Consider the following 27,530-nt stretch of genomic DNA (forward strand, 5'->3'; position numbering starts at 1 on the left):
CCCGGACACACAGACAGACACACAGACACACAGACACACACAGACACACACAGACACATACAGACACACACACACACACACACACACACAGAGACACACAGACACACACACGCTCAGGACTGAGCATCTCTGCTTCCCAGGAGAGATACAGGGTACATGAGTCAGGGAATCAGGGTAGCTTTTCACATCCAAGCAAATCGGTTTTTTCCCCCATCCAGTGTTACCAGTGCAATTACATCATTGAGGTAAATTAGTCCTGGGCTTCAGTTTCTCAGGCATTTTTTGGTTACCACTCCTGACCTCTGAACATTCGACCCAGACCGTGAGTTTGGATGAAGTTGTCACAGGTCTTGATTTGATCAGAGGAAAAGAAATTAAGATGGACAAAAAGAAACGAGGCAAAGCAGCCTGTCGAGCAATTTTCTCTTCTCGATCAGTTGAACAACAATTGTGGAGAAAGGGGTTCCTCTTTCGACACTGAAGCCACACTTGTGAGCGCTAAGAGACCCCAGCCTGTGCCCCCACCCAGTTGATCTTTCCTAGTGTCACCCCTGGGAATCTAATGGCCTCGGCTTCGTCCTTGTGAGCACCCATACACATTTAATAAGATTTATGTGCCTGTGCTCCGAGGGTTCTAGAGCCTCTCCTTGTTTCATTTGGAATTAGTCGGCCGTTGGCTGTTTTCCAGGCTTAATGGCTGAAAGGTCCCCTTGAAAGGGGAAAAGAATTCACTGATAGACTTTAATGACATTTTGTATGAGGGCTAATTCTTCATAAAAGCCTGAAAAAAAAAGTCCCCCCAAATCCAGACACCAAGGTGATTGCAGACTCTGGGATCTCATCTGCCAGCCATCCTCGGGGCCTGTAGACTGTCAGCAATGGATCTGCATTTGTAAATAGAGAATAGCTTCATGACAGTTTAATGGGGTTGGGAAAAAGAATTGCCTTTCTTTTCCCCCCCATATAGTGCTGGTGAACCACAGTGGGGGATTTGCAAGAAGAGATAAGATCCTGAATACGGGGCTACAACAAACATAGATAATCTTACTGCATTTCTTGCCTAAGACTGTCTACTAGGCAGTTCACGAGGGGGAGGGGGGTGGAGCAGACTGCTGGCTAACTGGTCTGAGGGGAGGAGAGCCAGAGGCAGAGGCAGCAGCTGGTGGCCTTTCCTGGTATGCCCGCTCTGCCTCAGTCAGTCCACTGACTGCCCACTCTGCCTCAGCCCCACTGACTGCCCACTCGGCCTCAGCCTACTGGCTGCCTTGGACGACTCTTTAGCGTTTTGTATCCTCATTTGAGATTTGCTTTTGAAGTTGGCAGCCCTTCCTTCTGTCTCTGCTTTTTCTGTTCATGTGGCAGCTTTATGCACCTTGTCAAATGCTAAAGGAAGTAGATTCTGGACTCAAAGGCACAAAGGCACAAAAGCACTCACTCGCCAGGGGTGCTGGTTCAAGGCACGATGAAGGCTGCTGTAGGAGGATTTCTGCAAGTTTGAGGCCAGCCTCAGCTACAACATGAGGCCTTCGCTCAAAACAGAACTCCCCAAAAGAACAGCCCCCCTCAATTGAAATGATAATTTTAATGATGAATTGATAATTTCCAGCAGTTTTAATTATAAAAATAGAATTAATAATATTAATTGGCATTGAATACCTTAACACTGAACCACAATAACCAGTGATCAAATGAGATGACACACATGGGAACATTTGAAATACTCCGGACAGGTGGAAATTTTGGTCGTTAGTAAGTGAATTTTCCAGTGCAAAAATTGGCTTCCTGTTCATTGTTTTCTCCCAATAACCAAAGAAATGCATTTGAAGGTGACTGTAATGCTTGCTGTCTTACTAGTTCTTGTGTAAATGAGCACTCTGCCATTAGGGCATCACAGAATCCAGTATGTCAACTGCTCCTACCACTTTAAGGCCACTATTAATTCAGGTGCAAACCAGACTCTGCTGAGTTCAGTTTTGTTTCCTTACCCAGGGAAGTGGATGAAGGACATAAGACTCAAAGTAGATAGATAGCCTCAACTGAGAGGAATCATTCAGCTGACTGAGAAACACTAAAGGCTGAACCCCTTTTGTGTGGGGGTCTTGGAGTCAAAGAGCCAAAACTCTAACTGCCTTGTGTCTATTTAAAGCTGTGTGATTTGAGAATGTTACGTGACCTCTCTGAGACCCTAGCACATAGCCTGGTTCTTGAGGACAGATTAGTGACACTGTCAGGATGCTCCTTATATTATGGGCAGAATATGCTAGAAATCTATGTGGATAGAAGTCTATGGGGATGGAAACAGAAAGATTAAAGGAGAAATTCACATTAACATATGCTATAGAGAAGAAGAAATCGGGGTTCTGGCTGGCACAATGGAGGCATGGTGCTTCTAGAAGCAGCTCCCTTCTCTCTCCTTCCATCTCATCTCTCTTTTTTTAAAGTATTTAGGGCCTGGAGCAATGGCTCAGCAGTTAAGGGCACTGGCTGCTCTTTCAGAGGTCTGGAGTTCAAGTCCCAGCAACCACATGGTGGCCCACAACCATCTATAATGTTATCTGATACCCTCTTTTGGCACACAGGTGTACAGGATTCAGAGACATAAACATAAATCAGTCTTTAAAAAAAGATGTTGCTCTTTAAAAAAATTTAGTGTTACTGTTAGTCCGTGTGTGTGTGTGTGTGTGTGTGTGTGTACTCAAGAGCACCTATGTGAGTGCAGGTACCTGTAGAGGCCAGAGGCATCAGGTCCCCATGGAGCTGCAGTTACGGGTGGTTGAGAGCCATCTTAATGTGGGTTCTGAGGACTGAACTCAGGCCTCTGAAAGATGCCCTGCACGTTTCAGGAGGCTCGTCGGTCCCCTAACCGCAGAGCTCCAGCTCTCTATGTCTAACCACCCAAGTTGCTTAAATCTCCACTCGTCAAAGCCTCAAAATAGAGATTAACGGTTAGCACATGAGTCAGTGGGGAGGCGCAGGGCATGTCTATGCTGTAGCAGGGGTTGTATACTAAGCCAAGTGGAAAGACTTCTCTAAGGAATGCATCACCGTGGCCTGGTGGAATAAAAACTACATTTTCCTCTCATAGTGGGCGAGCACTGAGGAGCTCTGCCTTACACATTCTGTCATCCATCTCGGTTGGTGAGTTCCCACCTTCCACGGGTGGTCCCTCTGGGCATTCGTACCTGCCACTGGAGGGAAAGAACATGTGAGTCCACGGAAGCATTTCTCCAGAGCATCCCGTGCCCTTTCTACTCATAGTCTGTCGGTTGGAACCTAGTCACGTGGCCACACTCACCGCCGTGGAGGCTGGTCAAAGTCTTCTGGGCTGGTGCCACAACACATTGTTATCTCCCCCACCCTGCATACTTCACACACCAAGGTCTCAAAGTGAACTTGCCTTGTCTCCCCTGAGCCTGTTTGTTCTCTAGAATTTTCTATCCTTACTAAGTGTCAGAGCTGCTTCCTTATAGGTATGAGAAAGGAAGCCTCTCCCATGACTCCCTGTATGAACCCATTTCCAATATCCAGTAGACAGAGTCCACCATCCCAACCGCCTGTTCAACGCCTGCTCTTCTTATCTCCAGAGTCACCGCTGTAATGAAAATCCTTATTTGTTGCCCACATTGCTACACTGACTATTGTGGTCTAGTTCTCCTGTGGTCCCATCTTATTTTGATAGAATCTTATTTGGTATAGGCATTGCTTTAAATGGAATACTGAAGAGGTCTATTTTTCTACTTAAGCTCTTGCTTTCAGCTTTGATTTTTATCGAATTAGCAAGCTCCGTGAAGTGTGCTAAGTTATTTTGCAAAGGTACAAAAACAGGGACTTTGACTGAGCATTCAGACAAAAACTGTCTATTTCCGTCCTTAAGCCAATGCACATTCTGAAAAAATGTGAAGAAGACAGTGGAGGACCGTGGAACATGAACAAAATCATGTATTTTGGAGGGAGAAGAAGGTTGAAGTCTGGAGGAAATGACTGCCCAGGACGAGCTGTCCATGTTGTTGTTGTTGTTGTTGTTTTTATGTTTAGGTCTGGAACAAGGCTGTGGAACAAGGAGGCTAAATGCCAACAAAAAGCATCTTTTTGACCAGATAAGCAAGAAAGCTTCTAGGGAATGTGGGGTGCATGCCAGGGTAGAGAGAGCCAGAAAATAAGAACCCCAAATTCTATGTGTAATCTCTGCCCATATCTCTGACTGAGCCTTGTATGGGTGGGGCAGATTGAATACAAACTGAAGTGATACGTGATAAGTTTACAGGTAGACTATAGGCAATTTAATTGTTGGCTGAAAAATAGTGGGAGATGTTATTAAAATTTTTCACAGAATCTAGAATCTTCACAACATAAAAATAAAGCACAGTAAACAGGACAGAAAAAAAAATCAACATCCAAAGATCTAAAAATAAACTTGACCCAATCTTAAGGAATCAACAGATGAGCAGATGCTAGTCACTGCAACGTGATCTGCATTTTGTGATTATATGACAAGGGTATTGAAGTGGACTTTATGACAAAAAGGAAAATTCAGTTGATACAAATGAAAGTATAGGGAATTTGTATAAAACTGACAATACAAAAAATTAAAGTAAAAAGTTTAAAACTTGCCGAATTTGTCATCTGCAGTCAACTTATTCACTGGGTATACTTAAGAACATAATGGAGAGAGCAAAGAGAAAGAATGTGAACTTTGGGATAGATCAATATACCTTACCCACTTTGAAAAAGAGAAAAGAAAGTAACACCAATAGAAACACATAAATCTGAGAGACAATATAAAAGTCCTAACATATAGATGTTTGGACTTTTGGGAAAAGAGAGAAAGAATAGAAGACAGAAAGATATATTCAAAGAATCATCACTAATCTCGAAATACATGAATACCAGCATAAGTAGATCTAAGAAGTTCAGAAAACATAAATAAGATAAATAAAATAAACCAAGAAAAAGAAAATGTTGAAGTTAGGCAAAAGCAAAGTCAACACACACACACACACACACACTTCACTTGATTGCAGATGTCCTATCAGAAACCACAGGAGACAGAAAATAATGGAAAACCAGTTTTAATGTGGGGGGGGCTGGGAGATTTGGGGGTTATGGGTGGGGGGGCTGGGTGCTTTGACCAAGCTAGAGTTATATACCCAGCTAAACTATCTTTCAGAAGCATAGGCAAAGAATAAAGTACTTTCACCTGAAGATAAGCTAAGCAAAATGATTGCTATCATAACTCTTCAAGACAATAACTGCTGACCTTTAATCTGAGGGGAAAAGAGAATTTTAGGAATAAGTGAAAATCACCAGAAATGACAGCTATTTGAATAAGCATGTTCTTTGAGAGTTACAGTGGCCCAGGAAATTCATCATAAACACTTAAAAGTTCTACACCCTGAGGATTGGAGAGATGGCTCAGCACTTAGAAATACTTGCTGTTTCTCCAGAGGACCTGAAATTGGTTCTCAGGACCCACAGTGGGCTGCTCACAAGCACCTAAACCTCAGGTCCAGGGGATCTGACACTCTCTTCTGGCCTTCACAGGTATGCCCCCAAGCAAAAGCTAAGACTTTTTTTAAAGTTACATTCAATGAAGACATAGTAGAGAAGTTTAAAGACTTAGCCAAGACCCTATGTGGAAGGAGGAACGGGAGCTTGTATTTGAATGAATATTTCTTTATTCCCTTAAATCTCATAAGGGAATTTCTTCAGGCTTTCCGAAGGGGAAACGGGAGATTTAGATGAGAAGGCATACCTAGATTTCTCTCTTCTCCTTTGGATGAAAATCTTAAGAGGTGAGGTCAGGAAGTTTGGGAAGGGAGCCTGGGAGAGAGAGTAGGAGCAGTGCTAAGCAGGAGAGGTATTGAGACTCTGGCTGAGGTGAATTTCACTCACTTGCTATGAGGTCTTGGTTAGTGTGGCTTTTGAGGTAAGTGTTTACCAGGCATCTGTTGTGCTCAGCACTGGGCTGGGGGCTGAATCAGAGGTTAACGAAGCAGGTCCTTGACAGCAATGAGAACACAGCATCAGTGCAAACTCTCTTGGGTATCTCATACATGAAGATAGGAGGGACCATGGAACCGCTGTCCCCAACACAGTCCCCAACCCTGGAGAAACAGATTGCTTTGATTCTTTATAACTTGTGACTCGCTTTCAAGTGATGAAAACTAGATGCTTCGCCATCTCAGCTTCCCACTAAGGATTCCAACTGTCTCCAGAGCAACCATTCTCACTGCACTGGACTCCACAGAGCCTCTGTATAGCATTACTGTCGCCACGAGGCTAAGCTCCGTCTGTCAGGCTGAGCTTTCATTCCTGCTTTCCCCTTGGTCTTAGCCCTCTTCCCAGTCTTATTCCTAACTCCCGAGCCACTTCTAACTATCCTGCAATCTTGTTCTTTTCATTCTTTAAGGGATTATCCTGCTTCACGTACCCCAAGTGGCCTTTCTTGATTTACCCAATCTGGGAGCACTTGATATTCACAAAGGGTTGGACTTTCTTGTAAAATACAACCAATGTCTTCTTTTCTCCTTCAGGATGCTTACATTTGATGACCTATGGTGTGCTGGGAACCATGCTAAAACTATCACACACTTTTAAGATTTAGCTTAATTTTTAGTTCTATGCATAGCTATGTGTTTGTCTATGGGTATGTGCATGTGCCAGTGTGGGTTCCTGTGGAGTCCAAAAGAGAGGTTTAGATCCACTGGATCTGGGGTTACAGGTATTTGTGACCTGACTTGGCTGTGGGGAACTGAACTCAGGTCTTCTGCAAGAGCAGGAAGTACACTTAACGGCTGAGCCACCTCTCTAGCTCTGTTGTGTATTTAAAAATTTAATTTTCGTAAGGAGATCATGCTTCCTCCCATTTTCACAAGTAAAGAAACTGAGGTTCACTGACAGTTGTTCCCTTCCTGAAGGGGTCCGCCACCTACCTACAGAACATTCCCAGCACACAACTGCATCCCAGGTTCCTTTGGGTATCTAATACAAGCCAAAGAAGTCATTTCCAAGAAAGTGTCCACATACGATGCAAAAAAATGTGGTATATCTACACAATGGAGTACTATTCAGCCATTAGAAACAATGAATTCATGAAATTCTTAGGCAAATGGATGGAGCTAGAGAACATCATATTAAGTGAGGTAACCCAGGCTCAAAAGGTGAATCATGGTATGCACTCACTAATAAGTGGTTATTAACCTAGAAAACTGGAATACTCAAAACATAATCCACACATCAAATGAGATACAAGAAGAAAGGAGGAGTGGCCCCTGGTTCTGGAAAGACTCAGTGAAACAGTATTCGGCAAAAACAGAACGGGGAAGTGGGAAGGGGTGGGAGGGAGGACAGGGGAAGAGAAGGGGGCTTATGGGACTTTCGGGGAGTGGGGGGGGCTAGAAAAGGGGAAATCATTTGAAATGTAAATAAATTATATCGGATAAAAAAAAATTTAAAAAAAAGAAAGTGTCCACATACATTTTACAATAAGACTGCACCCCAATTCAGCGGTCCACGAAGCCCCACACCCTTTGCTCCCTGTCCCAATAGTTTTTTGACAGTCCCTGCCACTTCCCTGCCTTGTGCTGCAGGTCTGTTATTCTATGGGCATCCTGTAAAAGGCCCACGTTCTTGTCTTAGTTGTGTCTTGTATCTGTCTGGAACAACTGGATGGGCTTCTGTGACTATATTGTTTAAAGTAAGCAGTGTGATGCTTCTTCTGGAGGTCTGATTAAAGACCAAACAAGCAAACATTTCAGAGACAGCTGATCAACAGTTCAAAGTTACTTGTTAAAACTGACATAAACTGGATCAAGCCCAACTACTGTGACCAAAACTTCGAATTGAGAATGTCTCAATGGCATTCCCTACCCCTTGTTCATTTGGCCTAGTTCCTGCCTGCTGGTGTAAGTGTGGGCAAACAAGGGCGGATCCCTAATTACCCTCAACACCTGAGGGAAGGAATGCACGGTGATTCTTTTTTATGTTGTAGATGAGCCCAGGACAACTAATACCAAGATGAGAAACTTTCAAATATGGAAAAGTTTATTAGTCTGGGCAGAAAGTTAAAAAAAAAAACATGAAATGTCCATGCAGATATGTTTTTTGAGCCGCCTTCTTGAAGTTTTAGGCTCCGGTTCACATTGGCTTCTGTAGTGGGCAAGAGACTCCCTAATTTAGTTTTATAAGACAGAATGGCTTGCACTCTGCTAGATATCTGGTTTTGTGCCTGCTTCAGGGCTGTCCTGGCCTTGTGGCCTCCAGCATGTATCCACGGTCCCTTTCTTGTCCTTTCTTAGCCTCCAAAACATGTATGTGTGCACAGATGGCTCAGGAGCCTTGGCACCTGACAAATCACAGGCTGTCAAGTATCTTCTGTTTGCAAGGAAAAGAGATGGGACCCCCCCTCCCCCCCGAGGATGCTGGAGGGTGGGAGCTGCTATGTACAGCATGGATGCCTGTCAGACTTGACACAGACTGATGGTTTGTTCCTTTACCATCCCACAAGCTCCTGAGACTCTCCCTTTACCACAATGATGGTATTTTCTTTCTACTGCCTTAGGTACACAGTAGAGGAAGTTAGTCTCTCTCTCTCCACTTCTGTCCCTCCCTCCCTCCCTCCCTCCCTCCATTCCTTCCTTCCTTCCTTCCTTCCTTCCTTCCTTCCTCCCTCCCTCCCTCCCTCCCTCCCTCCCTCCCTCCCTCCCTCCCTCCCTCCCTTCCTTCCTTCCTTCCTTCCTTCCTTCCTTCCTTCCTTCCTTCCTTCCTTCCTTCCTGAGACAGGAACACATATAGCTCAGTCTGGCCTTCCACTTTCTAAATTTCTACGCATGTGAAGATGACCTTGAACTTGTGATTATCCTCCTTTTACCTCCCAAGCACATGGGCCACGATGGCCTTGTTCAGTTCATGTAGGCTTGGGGCTTGGGCTTTGGGCTTTGCACGTTTGAGGCCGGCATTCCAGCCACTAACTGAGCTGCGTGCTCAGTCCTCCCAGCCTTGTTTCTTTCTGGTTTGGTGCAAGACTGCGGGATACTGACAGATCAAAATCTACGGAGGTTGCTTGTTTCCTGGAGCAGGAAGCAAACATGATTCCTTTCTGTCCCTTAGAGTGGAAGAAACATCCGGTGCAGGTGTAAAAGCCTGTGCCTTCCATGATCGAGGCTCTAGCTTCATTAAGGGTCTTGAGGTGGACTTGTGAAGACCCGGGGACCTACATAATGTCTCCTGGCATGTCTTAAGAACCAAATAATACCTTATTCCAACTCCTCCCCAGGACGTGGGTGACTTAGCTTATAGCAAGCTTAACCTTGCTTTAAAGACCGTAGTTTCCTGGCTGTGGACCACACCTCTCAGACTCCTCTCCGTACCTGGCACGGAGGCAAGGACTGTGACTCAGCTGCCAAGTGCATCTTCCCTGGTCACGTTGGGGCGTCTCGCTTTCTGTCCGTTTTCAGACATAAGGCACAGTATAGCCCTGCAGTTAGGAGTCATGTTGCAAACGGACTTAAGATCTAGCTCGGTTCTGTTTTCACTCCATCAGGTTTGCTCTTCCTCACCAGCATCAGAAGAGCTGACTTCTGGTGGCTCAACCAGAAGTCCGCAGGGAGGCAGGCCAGGGCCAGCTTAGTGGCTCTGGGGGTCCGTGGAGATCTGCTCCTTCTAGCTTCCTGCCTTGACTCCTTAGAGGTTTGTTTCGGGACAAAAATGCAACCCCAAAGATCTCTGTGGAATGTCCCTTATTTTCAGCAAAGGATGCAGTAATGGTGAGATAAACAAGCAGAGCACTCAGGGGATCTCGGCGTTCCCAGGAGCGAGGCTGCTCTTTGGTTTCAGCTGGGACTTTCCCCAAGTGTTCCACAGCAGAGGCATGGGGGAAAATGCCAGACTCCCCTCTGGGTCTGCCCAGAAGTGAGCGCTCATATACCCACATCAAGAATGGCTTTAGGACCCGTGGCATCTCTCAGTGACTGAACCACCAACCAAAGCACATACATGGGCTAGACCTATCTCCCCGCACATACGTAGCAGATGTGAGACTTGGTCTTCATGTGGGTCCCCTAACAACTGGAGTGGGGGCTGTCCCTAAAGCTGTTGCCTACTTGAGAATCCCGTTCCCCTAACTGGGCTGCCTTGTCTGGCCTCAGTAGCAGAGGATGTGCCTAATCCTGCAGAGACATGATATGTCAGGGTGGGGAGATATCCAAGGAGGGGTTCTGCCTTCTTAGAGGAGAAGGGAAGGGGGTGGGGAAAGGACTGTGTGAGGGGGGACTAGGAGTGGGCACTGATTGGGATATAAAGTGAATAAATAAATTAAGAGAGAGAGAGAGAGAGAGAGAGAGAGAGAGAGAGAGAGAGAAGAATGACTTGAGGAGCAGAGATATGTTCAGGGGATGAAACATGGCTGCTGAGACCAGAGTTCTATACCTGGGGATCCATATGGTACAAGAAGAAAACTAACTCCCCAGAGTTGTCTTCTGACCTCTACATGAAGGCCACATCATGCGATGTACCCCCATACACACAGGGAAAAAACTTCAATAAAAAAAACTTTTAAAAACCAATCAGGGCTATACATACTTAAGCCCAGCTTGGCTATGGGCACATGCTCTAGGGTTGTTTTGAAATATTGCTTTCGGCTGCACATCCGTATTCCTGTGTCATAGTGATGATGGGTGGTACCAGAGCAGGGCAGTGAGGTGAGAAGCCACAGAGGAGGGGGAGAAGCCATGTGAGAGGAGGGTGACTAGAGGCAGAGTGGCCCAGGGTGACTAGGTGCTTGAGCTCAGGGGGTTGGGAGGATGGCAAAGCCATTGCCCAGAATGACAAGTTCCCACATGAGATGGGAAAGAAACCATTGCGTGGGGGAAACACAGAGATTGTAAGGTTGAGCAGGAGCATTTCTGGTGGACATGCTACGCTTGGACCTCGAGAGGGAGGTCTGCAGGGACAAATGTGGAGTGACTTCAGTGACACTGAGGGAAGAAGGTAGGTTTTCTTCTTAAATCCCCAGATGGCATTGCAGCTTTCCATCAATGGTGCGCATTCATTCACTGACCTTATCCACAGCCGGGTAGACTGAAGCCTGCAATTATCCAGGCAACGGGAGAACTCTCTGAGGTGTCTACTGAGGGAAAATCACAAGCCTACCATTCCCTAGAACGGCAGGGGATCTGGGGAAGAGCTGCTATTTCTGAGTTCTTGGGAGTAAATAATTCCTTGGCTTACATAATATTTTAATGTTTTGTGTTCATCTTCTTATTTGTGGCTCTTCAAAACCCCCATGATGAAGGATAGGGAAGGCTTTTCTTTTTTCTTTTTCTTTTTCTTTTCTTTTCTTTTTTCATTGGGAAGGCTTTTCTGTATTGACAAATGATGGAAAAGATGCAGGTGAGCCTTACGGTCTACTGAGTAAACTTGAAATAGAGACCAGGCCTCCTACCACCCTGTCCGTTCTCCACCTTTGCCGTGACAGTGGTAGCCAGGCCTGTTATGCCCTCTTGTATGCTAATCTCATGCCTAAATTCGAGTCCTCCAGTGTGAACTCTAGGACTCCATCAACTCCATCATATTCATAGGGAACCAGAGACGTGGTCTTTACCTTTTAGTTCTCCAGAGAAGCAGAATTCAGGCAGATTCCTGAGCCCCATCCCCAGGTTTTGTTTCAGTGTGTCTGTGGGGAGTCTGGGAATTTGCCCCCCATGTGTATCTGATGTGGATGGATTATCCACTCATCTCAGCAGTCCATAAAGAAAGGAGGATGGAACAAACATCGAAGTTTCCTCTGTTCCCTTCCCCGCTCCTTCCCCCCTCTTACAGATGAGAAGTCATGGTAGGTGAGGTTATGGGACATGGACAAAGCCATAGCCACCAATAGACACTGTCACTGCCCTTTAAAATGTCAGATGGTTGTGTGTCGGCCCTCCCCTCCGATTCTCGGTGCTGCTGCAATGGGGCCACAGCCTGCTGAGCGAGGTCCCCGCATTGGTCTTCCTGGTCTGGCCTTTGTTTCTCTCATGTGCTTTCCTTGCTGTGGTCATGGCCACTCTGGTTCCCCTGGCCTTATGGAGCAGCCAGAGGAGATGAAGCACAGATGCTGAGTTGGGAGGTAGAGGGTCAGGTGTGACTGCAAGCTGTCCTTCCTCTCACTGCTGCTTCATATATCGGATGTACCGCACAGCCAGGTTGGTGTGAACCAAGTCCTACGTCGTTTCAATCGAGTCGTGGGAGACTCGAGATGAACGGCTAAATTTTATTGAGTGTGTACTATGTGCCAAACAATGAGTATTCGGTGTGAATTAGCATGCCTGGTCTTCAGAACCCTGCCAGAAGCCACCGTGACTGTCGCTTTATCCCCCCTGGATGAAAATATATTGTCGGACGTTTTCTCATGGGTGAGTGATGGAAAGAGGCTTTGAAGCCAGACCTTTAGATTCCGCCCTAAAACCCACCCTCTTTTGTTTTATTCTGGATGGCCCAGCTGAGAGGAAGTCTGGTGTGCTGGCTAGGTTGTTGTTTGTTTGTTTTGTCAAGTTGACACAAGCTAGGGTTGTCTGGAAAGAGAGAACTTCAACTGAGAGGATGTCTCCAAGTGTGGCCTGCGGAGCATCATCATCATCACCATCATCATCATTATCACCATCATCATCACCATCATCACCATCATCATCATCATCATCATCATCATCACTATCATCATCATCATCATCATCATCACTGATTGATGTGGGAGGGCCCAGCTCATGGTGAGTGATGCGTCCCCTTGGTTGGTTGGTTTTGGGGGTCTGTAGGAAAGCAGGCTGAGCAAGCCGGCACACAGAGTTCTTCCACGGCTTCTGCTTCAGTTCTTGCTTCCAGGTCCTGTTGTGACTCCCCTCAGTGATGGAGTGTGACCAGAGAGCTGTAAGATGAAGTAATCCCTTTGTTCCTCATGCTGCAGTGACAGAAACCCTAAGACAGCTGGATGTGCATGGAATGCTGGTGTTTTAGGGCCTCCTGGACATACATTCTCACAGGATTGTCAAAACTCTGCACAGTGGCTGAGGAGACTGTCCATTTGGCAGAGTGATTGCTGTACAGGGTGAGAGTTTGAGTTTGTGTCTCCACCTATCTGCTAGAACTGAGCATGACAGTAGGTCCTGTGGTCCTAGCTTTAGCAGGATAGAGACAGGAGGATCCCTAGAGCTTGCTGAGAAGTCTACCTACAGAGGCCTCATCTTAAAAAAAGACATGGCCAGCAATTGAGGAAAGATACCCAACATATGTACATGTGTTTACACACACAGACACAGATATACACACAGTTACACACACACACACACACACACACACACACACCTCTTCACATAAGACAGTTTCTAGGAAAGCAGATGCTAGGCAGAAAAGCCATTAGTTGACTACTTAGACACCCAACCTCTCTTTTGAATTGTTATCTGGATAACATCTTCACTGGCTTGTCCAGTCTCTCCTGTAGGAGAACATGCCTCAATGACTCCTCAACAGCCGGCCTTGCAGTTTCTACAGCCTTAGTGATTCCAAGATCCACATAGAATGAACCCTCTTTAGCAATTCCACTTTCTCTGAAAAGAATATTGGTCTCTATTTTAGGGGAAACTATGCACCAGAAAGAAAGGTTGTACCCTAAGTTAACAGAAATCGAGTGTGATGGTCCCCCAATGGTTTTGCCTTGCCAAAGTATGCCGAGCCTCATAACACTGGTAGACACTGGCCCCAGCCCAGCGGTTTCCAGATTTTCTTTATGAAGGCAAATAGACTCAACTCAGCATTTTTTCAGTCTCTCAAGTTAGTACACTGACATCATTTGGACGTTGTAAGAATCCACATATTAGGCCAAATTCCATCCTGGGTTCAGCATCCGCCACCCCGCCTCAAATCAACCCCCAAGAGCACAGTTAAGTAAGGGTAAAACTTGGCCGGAAGCTTGTTACTTTTGTGCAGTTTTAATTACACATACTTCATCCATTTGCCCGAATTAGGAGAGATGGTTTGCTGGGGAGAAAACTTTGCCGATTGGCTGCTTCAAAGTCTGGTTCATCCAGTGTTCAACTCAGGAATTCCAAGATGACAGTCGAGCAGTCAGGAGCTGACATTTCTACATGTTGGAGACTGGAAAGAACTTGGAATACAGGGTATCTAGTCTAAAAATCTCATGGTTTTATATAAAAATAAAAAAATAAAATAAATAAACAAAACCCTGGAATTTGAGAGAAAAAGTGTTTGAAGTCACACTAAACCAGTTGATGAGCTAGGCAAAGAAAAAAAAGAAAGAAAAAAAAGAAAGATGAAAAACAAACTCAGAATCTGTTCCCTTTGGTTAGTACACTTCCCACAGGCCCAGCTGGAAAGAGTGATCGTGCTCAGAGATCTGATCTAACTGTGCACAGCCCTGGAAAGGAGCCAGTTCTTAGAGCCAGGAAGACATAGCTGGAATCCAAGTCTGGCTACTTCCTAGCTGCCTGTGGCTAGTTTCTTAACCTCTCTGAGTCTCTAGTCTCTGATTTGTACAGTGGTGGAGAAGCTATGTACTGTTGTCAGGATATTGCGACAGTTAAGTGAGTGCCTCTCGAAACAAGAGGTACATAGCTGGTATCTGGTAACTTTTGGTCTCTTTTCCTTAAGACTCTTCTCCAGAAGAGACTCAGACAATCTGTGGGTACAAGGGAGGGTGGGACGTTGCTATAATACCAGTGTTGACTCTAACTTGAGAGAACCTGGAATCACATAGGCAACAAGCTTCTAGATAGACACTCATGGATACAAGGGAGGGTGGGACGTTGCTATATCGGTGTTGACTCTAACTTGAGAGAACCTGGAATCACAGGCAACAAGTTTCTAGATAGACACTCACAAGGGATTATTTAGATGAGGTCAAACCCTGGATGAGTCTGGAGGAATTAATTGTCTTCATGAGGTTCATTGGAAGGACCCACCATAACCGTAGGTGGTGCCATCCCCAGGACATGGGTTAAAGGAAGAAGGAGAAGGATTCTTCCCTGCCTGCCTCAGGATTGTGGCCTTGACATGACTGGTTGCCACAGGTTCCTACCTCCACGGCTTCCCTGAGGGCAGATTGGACTTTTGAACTGTGAACTAAAATAAGCCCCTCCCCCAGGTTGCTTTTGCAGGGCATTTTTCTTTTCACAGTGAAAGGAAAAGTCACTGATATAGTCATCTACAGGATTCTAGGTAGACTTGTGTTCAAGAGAAGCTGTCTCCACAGGGCCTTGAGAAATTACAGCTTTCTTTGGCATCAGTGACATTTTTTTTTCAGGCAAGCTTTGTGTGACAAGATGGCTGTCAGGCATGCCAGTGGTTCCTTCTAGAGAGTCTAGTCCAGAAAAAAAAATAAAAAGAAGAAAAGAAAAAATAAAAAAAAAGAAAAATGTTTGAAAAAATGGATAGATAAACCCACACTAACACACAAGACACAGGCAAAATAAGAGAAATCAATGCAAAATAAATGATCATGCATGGCTGGGAGATTGGACACTCAGGTTAAGTGCTCCTGTATCTTGGGGCTACTAGTGAGGGAAGATGGGGTGTCTTACCAGAAAGGTATAAATGGAGGATGGAGGGTCTACCTTAGTCCTGCATAAAGGAACCCAGATGCTGTGGACAGGATAAAGGGGGATAAATTCAAGACTAGCAAAGCCAGGGTCTGCTTCCTTTTCCCTTGCCTGAGATTTGTCAACCAGTAGGGAAATTTGCGTTTTTAAAGTCGCTTTATGCTGAAGCTGTACAAGGAACATCAGTAATGCTAAAGTTATTACTTCTTGGACTAAATAGTTATACCTTCCTGATTTAGAACAAAGAAAGAGAATATACTACCCCCTCTCTTTCTCTCTCTCTCTATACACACACACACACACACACACACAAAATGTTAAACAGAAAAAAATGCTTTCAAAGAGGGATACAAAATGCCGCTGGCCATCAAACTTGAGCTGTCACATTCTGCAGAAGTGTCTTTGGCTTAGATAGAATGTTGCATATTCAAAACAAAAACAATCACAAAATGGCTATAAGCTGTGACTATAAGTATCAAGAATGCAAGTACTTTAAACTTATTTTCACCAGGGCTATACTGCACGCATTACAGGAAACACAGGAGTACTTCTCAAGAGCTGATGGTGTGGTCACCATCTGCTATGGTGTCCTCCAGTGCTCGTATGTTGGGAGCTTAAATCTACTGTGTGACAATGCTGAGAGGCGAGGCCTAACACAGAGGTGGTCATCCGACCTGTCCTGGTGACTAGACCAAAGTTACCAGAAGAGTGAGCTAAAAGCTGGAAATGGTGGTATGTTCTCGTGACCCCCAACATTTGAGCAGCTGAGGCAGGAGGTTTATGTGTCAGAGGTTAGTCTTAGCTATACAGCGATGCCCTGTCCAAAACAAAGGGGGTTTAGTTATTATGAGAGTGCGTTTATCATAGACAAAGCTCCTGGCCACCTCCCATTCTCCCTCCTGCCCTCCTGACATTGTTTGTGGTGGATGATGCCTCATGGTGGCCCTCCTCAGCCACCAGGAGTGTAGGAAAGATGTCTTGTTTCTTAATAGAACAATCATCCTTGGGTATTCCATGTTAGCATCATGAAACACATTCAAGTGCTGTCCTCTAGACACAGTAGGAAGTTAAACTATAAATTCCAGAAAAGCACAGTGGGCAGCTGGATAAGGCTGTGTAGAAAAGATGTGTTCAATACCCAGCTTCCTCACAGATCCACTATGTGACCTCAAGGGACTGGTCCTGGAACGCTCTGTTTAGCACAAGAATCACATCAGATTTTTCACAGTAAGTGTGAGCATTAAAGGTTGTAATGTGTTTAAGTCATTTGACACATCTTTATTTATGTTGTGTCATAAAGCATATTATGAAAGGGTATATGATGTGGTAAGTTCTGTTTTCATTTCCTACCAACTACCTCTTAGCTCCAGAATTCATGTGTCACTCTCTCTCTCTCTCTCTCTCTCTCTCTCTCTCTCTCTCTCTCTCTCTCACACACACACACACACACACACACACACACACACACACACACACTGCAAAGCCCATCTGGGGTAATTTTAGAAAGGCCTGTGTCTTTCTGCTGCAGAGCAAAATCTATATAGACACACTTTGATGTGACCTGGAAATGTTTTTGTCACCTGCAGGTGTGATGGGCTATCTGGTGGTCTCTTCTTTCAGCCGGAAGCTTCCACTGTGGAACAAGTGACCAAGAACACAAAAACTGGAACTATTCACAACACATTGGGAAACAGACAAAGTATTTGGGTCTCTGTGTAGTTCATGCCTAAGACTTTTCTTTGCAAAAAAACAAAAACAAAAACAAACAAAACAAAACAAAAAAAAACTTTTCTAAGACTTTGAAAAATCTTTTCACCTTGATGCTAGACCAACTTGCTACCCATATGACAATGAAAGATAAATCAGGAGAGGAGGGAGGGTAATGGACCAATGCCACCTTGACTATTTTATCTGGGATTTGAGGCCTGTTGTACAGTATAGACAATGTTAATGGTCAAAATAGCTCCTTACTGGGGCCACTTCGTCATGTTTCTTCTTCTTTCAAATAAGCTAAGGTTGTGGAATTTGATTGTTTGATTGGCAGTCGGACCCTCTCCTCACTCCTTCTGCTCTGAGTGGGGAATATTAATCAACCGGCCTCTCTTTTGACAATGGCCTGGCTATCATGACAGTCCAGCTGCATTGAATGCTCAACACTGTGGGGAAACTAAACGTGAGCTGTAAAGAACACTGAGCCCTGCTGCAGTATCTATCCACTGCTCCAGACACCTGTCCTGGCTCTGGGAGAGTTCCTTCCCAGTACGATAAGCCTTGATGAGCCTTAGATAGCCTCGCTCACCCTGAAGCTGCTGTCACTCAGCCTAAGATGGGAACACTTCCCAGGTGGCTCAACAGAAAGCCAGTGGTGCAGTGTGAGGCCTATGATTGGTTCTCATAGAAACTTGGGATCAGCGGAACTGGAAGCTGTGTTGTGACTGGTGCATGTGTGTGTGTGCATGTGCACTTGTGTACACGGTGCATGGAGGTCAGAGGACAAGCTTTAAGAGTTAGCTCTCTCCATCATGTGAGTTCCAGACACAGCATGCAGGTCACAAGGCTTGGCAACTGGGGTCTACACAACCTTGCACAACCTTGCAAGCCCAGTGTTATAATTGAGGCAAACCACTGTTGGGCAAATTAATAATAACCAAAAGGGTTTTGTTTCCTTTTCATTTATTCAATATTTGATGCAGTTTTTTCTTTATATGGAGTCCAGTTTCTGACTTTTATCTTCTTTCTCTGTATACACTCTTAATGTTTCGTCAAAGTCAAATGTGCCAACTACAAATCGCCCTACTTTCTGCTCATGGAGAAAGTGTTTCTTACTCTCTCTCACTGTGATTGACAGGTGATTTCATACAGATGGTCGGCTGTTTTGGATACCTTGATTATTTTCCCTTAGCTTGTCTTTGCTTGCTGTTTCAGAGGAGAAGGGAGATGTCAATATTTTTGTATCTCCTCCATGGGAAAGGTGTTGTTTCTCCCCAATGGGTTCTTTCAACAGTTTTCTCTTTGAACAGTTGGGGTTTGACTTACCTACGTGTCGTCATCCTTTGGCATTTACTATTGCTGTTTTCTGAGCTTCCTGGGTCCATGAGATTTGATCCTTTGAGGAGAAATCTTGGCTATTATTATGTCCAATATGCTTTATCCCACCTGTCTCTGCTGCCTTTCTCTATTCATCCTAAGTTACTGGGTATTGTGGCTCTTTTAGTCTTTCTTTCTGCTCAGTTTTGCAAGTTTCTTTCATCAGATCTTAAGCTTGGCTGCTTCCAATCTTCTTGTGTGTATCCGCTCACCCGTGGTTGGAAGCACGGTCGCCCATTTCCAGCTCAGCATTTCTTTTTGATTGTCTCTTAGGTGCCCTGGCTTATGTTACATATTATGCATTTGCTCTTCTATAATGTCTTCTTAGCATTAGGTCCATTAGCATGATAATCATGTCAACACTGCTGCCATCTTTGACTCTGGTTGGCCTCTGATGCTTGTTGGCCTCTTCACAGAGTTTTTGATGCAAGGTTAATGTGGCCTTTAGGACTTTAGTATCGCAACTCTCAGGTGTGTGCTTGGTGTGTCTAGGGCTGTGTTCTATAGTTCCATACTAAGGGTCAGTCTTTTGGGGATTCTCTGCCTCCTAGGCTATGAGTTTTATATGGATTTATTTTTGAAGTCATGTTTTTTTTTAAAGGTTTATTTATTTTATTTATATGAGTACACTGTAACTGTCTTCAGACACACCAGAAGAGAGCATCAGTTCTCATTACAGATGGTTGTGAGCTACCATGTGGCTGCTGGGAATTGAACCCAGGACGTCTGGAAGAGCAGTTAGTGCTCCTAATTGCTAAGCCATCTCTCCAGCCCAAGACTTACTTTATTTGTAATTGTGTGTGTGTGTGTGTGTGTGTGTGTGTGTCTGTCTGTCTGTCTGTGTGGGTATATAAACATGAGGGCAGTGGCTGTGGAGTCCAGAGGAGGGTGTCAGATTCCTCTGGGGGCTGGAGTTACCGGAAGTTATAAGCTACCTGACATGGGTTATGGGAACTGTAAAGACTTTTTTTTTAAAGATTTATTTATTTATTATATGTAAGCACACTGTAGCCAGACACTCCAGAAGAGGGAGTCAGATCTCGTTACAGATGGTTGTGAGCCAGTATGTGGTTGCTGGGATTTGAACTCAGGACCTTCGGAAGAACAGTCAGTGCTCTTAACCACTGAGCCATCTCTTCAACCCCAGCTGTAAGGACTCTTAACCACTAAACTGTCTCTCCAATTCCCACTTGTACTTCTTAAACCACACCCTTCCCATTCCTAGATTCTGGTAAAACAAGAGCTGGACAGGTCTGGCATTTGTATTTCTCCTTCCCACTGGTATATTAAGCTCTCCCTGTCTCCCTAACCCTAACTCTAATGCCCTGAAAGGAGGTTCATGGAAAGGAACACTTATCACAAAACACCAGGAGATGTGAATGCTGTTGGCTTGCTCTCTTACTATTTTGAAAAATAGGCACAAGGCATGGGGTTACTCCAAAGGGTTAACTTCAAAGTGCATGGTCAGCATCCTGCTGCATGTGTAGAATTGTAAGTACTGATGTGTTTGGCTTGGGCATTTAAAGCATGAAGGATGCAGTGTGCTTCCTCACGGTCCTCTGGTTGAGCACTCTCTGCGATGTCTTCTCATGTGACTCAGCTTGGGAAAGAGGAGGCAGCAACTTTCCCCTTTGCCCAGGATAACCTGAGTGAGTGCGTATGAGGCAAACAGCAAGTGTTCTGTCCACACAGGCTAGCTGTGGCGTTATAGGATAACAAGTACATGCCCGGAGACGGAGTGAAAGAACCCATCTCAGGTCACATTGGTAGGGATTGTTCTCCTTAAGATGGAGGGAAAATCAGGAGGGAAGTTACTGGAATAAGTGGTAGCAAAAGAGTGACTTGATTCTGTGCTGCTAGAGTAGGGGAGACAGCAGAGAATGGTCCAGGCAGAGCTTGGCCACACCAGTTCAGTCATCGCCTCAGAAAATGTCTCCCCTGCCGGCTGCATGTGGAGCCTCTGCCATTTGGTTTTCAATGACGGCAGTGTAGCATACATCCTTCTCCTGGGGAGGGAACTGGACTGGAACTCCCAAGCTCTGAGTCACAACCTATCTTCATTATGGTCACAACGGTAACCTGGTGGAATCCCGAGGCTGATTGTTAAGAAGAACTTTCTTCTTGCCTTCCTTCTACAAGGTCTCTCTGTGTGTGCATGGTGTGTGTGTGTGTGTGTGTAATGTTTTCCAGACAGGAAGAGAAAACTGGTATCCAGCGAATCCAAGTCTCTGAGGAGAAGAGACCTGAAGGACACTGTACGGATGTTTGGTGGTATTGGCCTTATTCTGGAGGGGTTCTTTAGCTCCTTAGAGGTGGTTGAGAAAGAATTCAACTAATATTTGGAGTACTAACCTTGGAGTACACTGGAAGAATTTGATGGACTTCTGGAATCTAAACACTGACACCTGTTATGAGGGGACATTCTAATGCATGTAAAGTCTTTGCTGTTAACACTATCATAGGAATTCAAAAGGCCTTTCTATTGCCTGGTTTTATACAATACTTAATTTCTTCAAAGTCTTCTATGATTGGTGCATGGGACTCTAAACTACCAGACTGAGTAGGCAGGAAAGAGCAGCCAGCCACATTTTGTGGATGAGAAAAGAAAGTATGTTTCCTTCCCAAGGTGTCACAGCTGGCCCCAGTGCAGCTGTGAGGAGTGATCCTGGAGAAAACCAGAGGTGTGGGCTCACAGTCAATGCACTGTCCAGTCCTTGTTGCTTGGCCCTGTCCTGCCTAACATGGGAGGTCTTGCATATAAGCCATTTTGTAAAAAAACAAATAAAAAAGGAATTTGCACCCAACCAATGGACAGAAGCAGCTGACCCCTTCTGTTGAATTAGGGAAGGCTGAATGAAGCTGAGGGCGACCCTGTAGGAGGACCACAGTCTCAGTTAATCTGGACCCCCGGGATCTCTCAAACACTGGACCACCAAATAGGCAGCACACACCAGCTGATATGAGGCTCCCAACACATATACAATAGAGGACTGTGGATCTGGGTTCCTTCAGAGATGAGGTACCTAATCCTCAAGAGACTGGAGGCCCCAGGGAGTCTAGAGGTCAGGAGGGGTGGGGGTAGGGACATCCACGTGGAGGCAGGGGGGAGAAAAGGAGGTATGGGATGTGGAACAGCCAGAGGGTTGACAGGAGTTGTTGGGGTAGGGAATAAAATATGGAGTCTATAAAAATAATTAATAAAAATATTTTTTAAAAAAGGAAACCTCCACAAATCAGGACTATCTGGAGATAAGAGAGGGTCGAGCCTTTAGGAACCGAGAAGGGAATCCCAGGGAATCCCAGAGAATACAGGGGATTCTCGGTGTGGTCTGGTGCATAGTGAGTGGATTTTTTTTTTTTTTGGAAGGAAGGAAGTTGAATTTTATTGATCTGTGAAGAAAATAAAATGATGACAATTTTCAAGAAAATAGAAGAATATTGTATTAATTAAGATGACCTTAGAAAGACAAACAGTACTTATTCTCTCTCACACACTTACCCTAGTTGCTAAGTTTTATGCATGTGCATTTGTGTGGTAGTGAGTATGTAAAGGCCAACCAATCTGAAAGATAGCCATGAGAGGGGAAAAGAGACTTCAAGGGACAAGCACTTAAGATGTGAAAGAGAAGGGGTAATACTGGGGGGAGAAAGGTTTTAGTAGGATGGAGTTCTGGAAATGCTTGTGAGGAGGGGTGGGGGACAGACTTATCTAAACCTGAGTAATTATGAGAGTGTCAAAAGGAAAGCAAGTGTACTGGGTAGTTTTAAGTAACTTGACACTAGCTAGAGTCATCAGAGAGAAAGGAGCTCCAATTGAGAAAATGCCTCCTTTCTATCCAGTTGTAAGGCATGTACTTAATTAGTGATCAATGGAGGAGGGCCCAACCCATGTGAGTGGATTTTTAATTAAAAAAAAAAACTGTCTACCATGTTACAATGACGAAGAGTGCTTGATGTCATTGGTTTCATTCAGAAAGGGCCCAGAGCCATAAAGGGAATAGATGTTGTGCTCAGCCCCAGGTTGCTCAGAGCTGCTGACTTACAGTAGTTCTCTGTACTGATATCTTTACAGACCGCCCTGTCTTTTCCTCCTCTATTGGCCAATACGCTAAGGTCCCCAATCCTTAGTCGTCGTCTTCCCACAACACAAAGCTCCTTGGACTCAGTTTGAAGGAAAACTAACAGCTCTTCCTTACTCCTTACATGGTGGGAGGAGAGTAGCGGGCTTTGTAGATGTTTGGTCCTGGGCTGCAGTGTCTCTTAGCACCCATCAAAGCCATCTGCCCCCCATCCCAAACCTTCCACAAGTTCTCCCCTGATGTGGCCTCTGTCCTGGCTCCAACCCCAGCCCAGGTGTGCAGTTGGATGAGTCACACTGGCCTGTGAGGTGCAGGTGGGGCGAGCCGTCTACTCTTCAGAGCCAGTCGGGCGTGCAATCCAGAGCTGGGAAAGAAGGGGCTTTGTTCTCTCTCCACCCACCCCTGCCCCGCCTCCGGCAGGCTTGACACCAAGGGATGCCAGCTTCCCAGCTGCCTTGTGAGGGTGCCACACTTGCGTGAGGGGGTTATCTTGGCTGTGGCTGCCAGAGCAGGTGGCTTGCTTGAGGACGACTCTATCGTGACTATTTAGCCTGCCTTTGCCCACAGCCTAATCTGTTGAGTGTGTCTGTTAGCTGAATAACTACCGGGAGCCAGAAGAACAGGGGTCACAGAAGTAATGAACCTTTCATTGAGCATGAGTACTGGCCAGACACTGTTTTAATCACATGGCATAAGTTATTTTGCTGATGTCCTCACACCAGGACGACAGGGAGGTTGGTATAGCATATAAATTTTACAATGAATCAAACTAGAAGATGCTATGGACTGGATAGTTTATAAAGAACACAAATGCATGTTTCTCAGTTCAAGGCTGAAATGTTCAAAGCTGGGGTGGGCAGATCTCCGTCAGTACAGTACCTGTGGTACAAGGGTTAGGGACTGAGTTTGGATCCCTGGAATTCACATGAGAAGCTGGTTGTGGGGGTTAGGCCTGGCACCCCAGCACTTGGGATTGGGGCAGAGAAAGAGAGAATGTTGGAGCTTGCTGCCAGCCAGTCTAGCTGATGGGTGAGCTGACAGGTTCCTGGAATAAGAGTAGAAGAAAAAGACACCTGATGTTTATCTCTGGCCTCAACAGGTGTGCACATATGCATGAGTATGCGTGTACACACACACACACACACACACACGCCCAAGATCAAGAGGTCAACATCTAATGAGCTAATAAGAACTTTCTTGATACATCCTTATGTGGTAGCAGGTAGAAAAGGTCAGAAAAGAATAAACTGTCTCTGTGTTGTGGAAGAACAGGAAAGAGAACCCATTCATGTGATGTGAGCACTACATGAACCTTTCGTTTTAAGTATACAAAATTATATAGTAAGAGCAATGATACACAGGTAATAGGCAAAGATCCAGTTAGGACAGTTAATATTTCTACCCTCTTAAGGAATTATTTGGTTGCAGTTAGCACAGTATTTGTATGTGTTTATGGAGTGTAGTATGACTTGTCAGTGAACGTCTGCATGTGTTCTGATCAACCCAGGGTCTCTAGCTCTTCTGCCTTTTTATCGTTACTGTTGTGTTTGGAGCCCTGAGGCTCCTGCTTTCTGGTTCTCCATGGGCTTCATAGTGGCTTGTGGTGAACCACAACCTTGCAGTGAGCTTGCTACTTCATTTGATGGCCACCACTCCATCTACTGGAATGGAAAATTCATGACCCAAATGCCTTCCAACACTTGAGGTTGTTCCCGGACATATTCATTTTGGGGGCCCATTCGGACCATAGCCGGCCTGTAATGGCAAATTCATGTCTGCCTCAACTTTACCTCAGGCCTTTCCAGCCTCTACCCTGTAACCACTGTGTCACACAACTTCTCTTTCTTGTATGGGCAGCCACATCTGTGTCTGTAGACACACACTTACTCCTTGGTGGAATTTGATAAGGCAGGTTTGAGGGTTTGTGCACCATACCTCTGCCGGGCTTCCGGACCTCCGACTTCACCTCTAGCCTCATGCTATCTGGACGACCCTTCCTTCTGATCTCACAGATTTCTTGTTGTTCTTCAACACAGCAGGCCTCTTCAACTCAGGGACATAACCACCCTCTCTTTGCCCATTCTGTTCCTCATTCCTTCGACAGTTGGCTGCCTCCCTCCCTTTTCTCAGGCCTGATAAAAGCTACAATGGTTGAAAGATTGTCTTTCTCTAACTCATCTCTCTTGGCACTCTTACATGTGTGCATGGATGCGTGTGTGTGTGTGTGTGTGTGTGTGTACAGATATATGGGAATATTTATTTCTATATATATCTATACATCTCCATATCTAATCAATCTATCTATCTATCTATCTATCTGTCTGTCTGTCTGTCTGTCTATCTATCTATCTATCTATCTATCTATCTATCTATCTATCTATCAATATGCCTCCCTCTGCTCTCTAATTCTATTGCCCTATATGGGGATATTTACTTCCATATATATATCTATATATCTATATATCTCCATATATAGTCTCCCTGTATATATGTCTCCTCTGCCCTCTCATTCCATTGCCCCAGGACTCTAACCCTGCCCACTGCTTCATGTTTTCCTTCCTAGCTCTTACTACCACCTGGTGCTGCATTCTCTGTGTTTAGAACAGTTTATAACCCGCGAAATACCCAGGAAATAGCTGATGAATGACTGTACTGGCAAATGAAGCGGCCCAGGTGCACCAATCCCGACAACAAAGTCAATCGCCTAGTATAGCTTAAGGCAGATACTGCCGCATCAAGCTCATGTAGTTCGGGTGGTGAATATGGTAGCCAAACACTGCACCGAGCATTTGAAAATGAGAAAAAAAATATTTTTATTACACTCATGTACAGACGATGGGATTGCCATCACTGAGTGAAAAGTGACAAATTTGGGGTTTGATGTCTCCTAGGAAACATTACTTGTTATCCATACAGATGTGTGTACTTGACACACCATTACAGAAAGTACACGCAGTCTCTCCCGAGTCTCTTCGGTTGTCCCAGAGACAATGTGTATGCTTCAGAAATATTGGAGCATTGTTCTCTGAGCCTCTCGAATAAATAAGAGATCTGGGTCAAAGTGGTTCGAATACCACAATGGAGTTGGTGTCCTGCAGATACAAGTCTGAGTCCTCCTTGGATGCAGTCACTGAAAGTGGATGATCTTCATCGTGACTTTTAACATCCATTACCCTAAGTATAAAACCAGACCGTAAGGATGTGCTGAGGATTTCACTAGTTCATTCAGAGCACAGCACACAGCCCATCCGGCACTTTCTAGATGTGCAGAGCAAAACATGCAGAGATCTCTGATTCTTGGAGTTCATACTTGAGTGGCCACATCCAGACACCAAATCTGGACTTGGAACAGCCGAATTAGGTAGCAAAGAACAAAATAAAGCTGTAGGTAGAAGGAAACAGATTAGGTCTGGGTTTCCATGGCATTGTCAGCCAAAGATCACCCATCTTGTCCTGAATGCTGTGCCATTGAAATCAGTGTGAGCCAGTGCTTTCTCATACCTGTATTCTAAGACATTCATTGGCATGTTCTTATGATCCTGTTATCTTGGGACATTGGGTGTATTTCACATTTATGTTTGTATTTGTAGTCCTGGCCATAAGTAGCCCAGTATTATATATAGTGAATTATGTATATACAGATACAGATACAGATACAGATACAGAGAGAGAGAGAAAATGAATGGTTAGTTCATAGTTCAATGATGATATATCTACTGTTATGTATTTGTATATTGTACACATAATCTTTTATATTTTTTGAGGTCTTATATATAATGTTTTGTAATATTTCATAATATATGTTATATATAAGATATTTATATATATAATGTTATATATGAAAGCAATAAAAATTAGTTTCTAAGTACTTGAATATAACAGATCTAAACCTTAAAACATTTTTAAATTCATGTACTTTAAATCCAAGCTCTCAGATCTAGGTTTCCCGAGGTTGGTTAATGGGAGGCCATGGCCTATGGCAAACTCAACACACATTTCTTCTATAAAACCCGTGAGAGTGGCTGAGGCTGCAGGAGAGGCAAGGCGTGTCAAAGCCCTGACGCCAGCTGTCCCTCACAGTGAGTGGCTTGAGGGTGGTGTCCACCTGCCCTGTGATTTGTTTAGTGAGATCATGGGAACTGGACGAGGTTTGTCCTGAGTTCTGAACTGCTAGCCTGAGGTCTGGTGATGTAGTGCTGACATGTTATAGGCCAATTACTCTGCCCTTACAGCAGCGGAGGGGATGAGACAGAAACTCCAGGGGCACATTTGCTTGCCAAGCCTCTGCCTGGGAGGATGGATAGACAGAGCTGTCACTGCTGCTCAGAGCATACCTACCACGAAACTATACCTTACTTCAATTCTGTTAATATTCAACATCTAGTCCATGTTGGGTAGTGTGGGAGGATATAATGACAGGAAATATGTAATTCTTTCTTTAGGAAATAGCCCTTAAACACACTGACTAGGTAGTGCCTGAAAAGAGCTCTAAACTGAGAAGGCAGAGGGTCCCATCTACCTAGGAGGATAGAAATGACTTCTGGAGGAGGGTACCATTTCCCTATGTCCCCAAAGGGCCAACAGGCAAGTTTGTACATGGGGGAGAGAGAGGGAGAGTGAGAGAGAGTGAGAGAGAGAGAGAGAGAGACAGACAGACAGACAGACAGACAGACAGACATAGAAATTAAAGAGGCATTCCAGGCTGAGAGAGGTGTGAGCACAGAATGGGAGGCATGTCTAGGTTATGTCCTCCTCTTGCTGCATCTGTTCTTCTTGTCAC

This window comes from Apodemus sylvaticus, chromosome 20 (assembly GCF_947179515.1).
Source record: "Apodemus sylvaticus chromosome 20, mApoSyl1.1, whole genome shotgun sequence".
NCBI lineage: Eukaryota > Metazoa > Chordata > Mammalia > Rodentia > Muridae > Apodemus > Apodemus sylvaticus.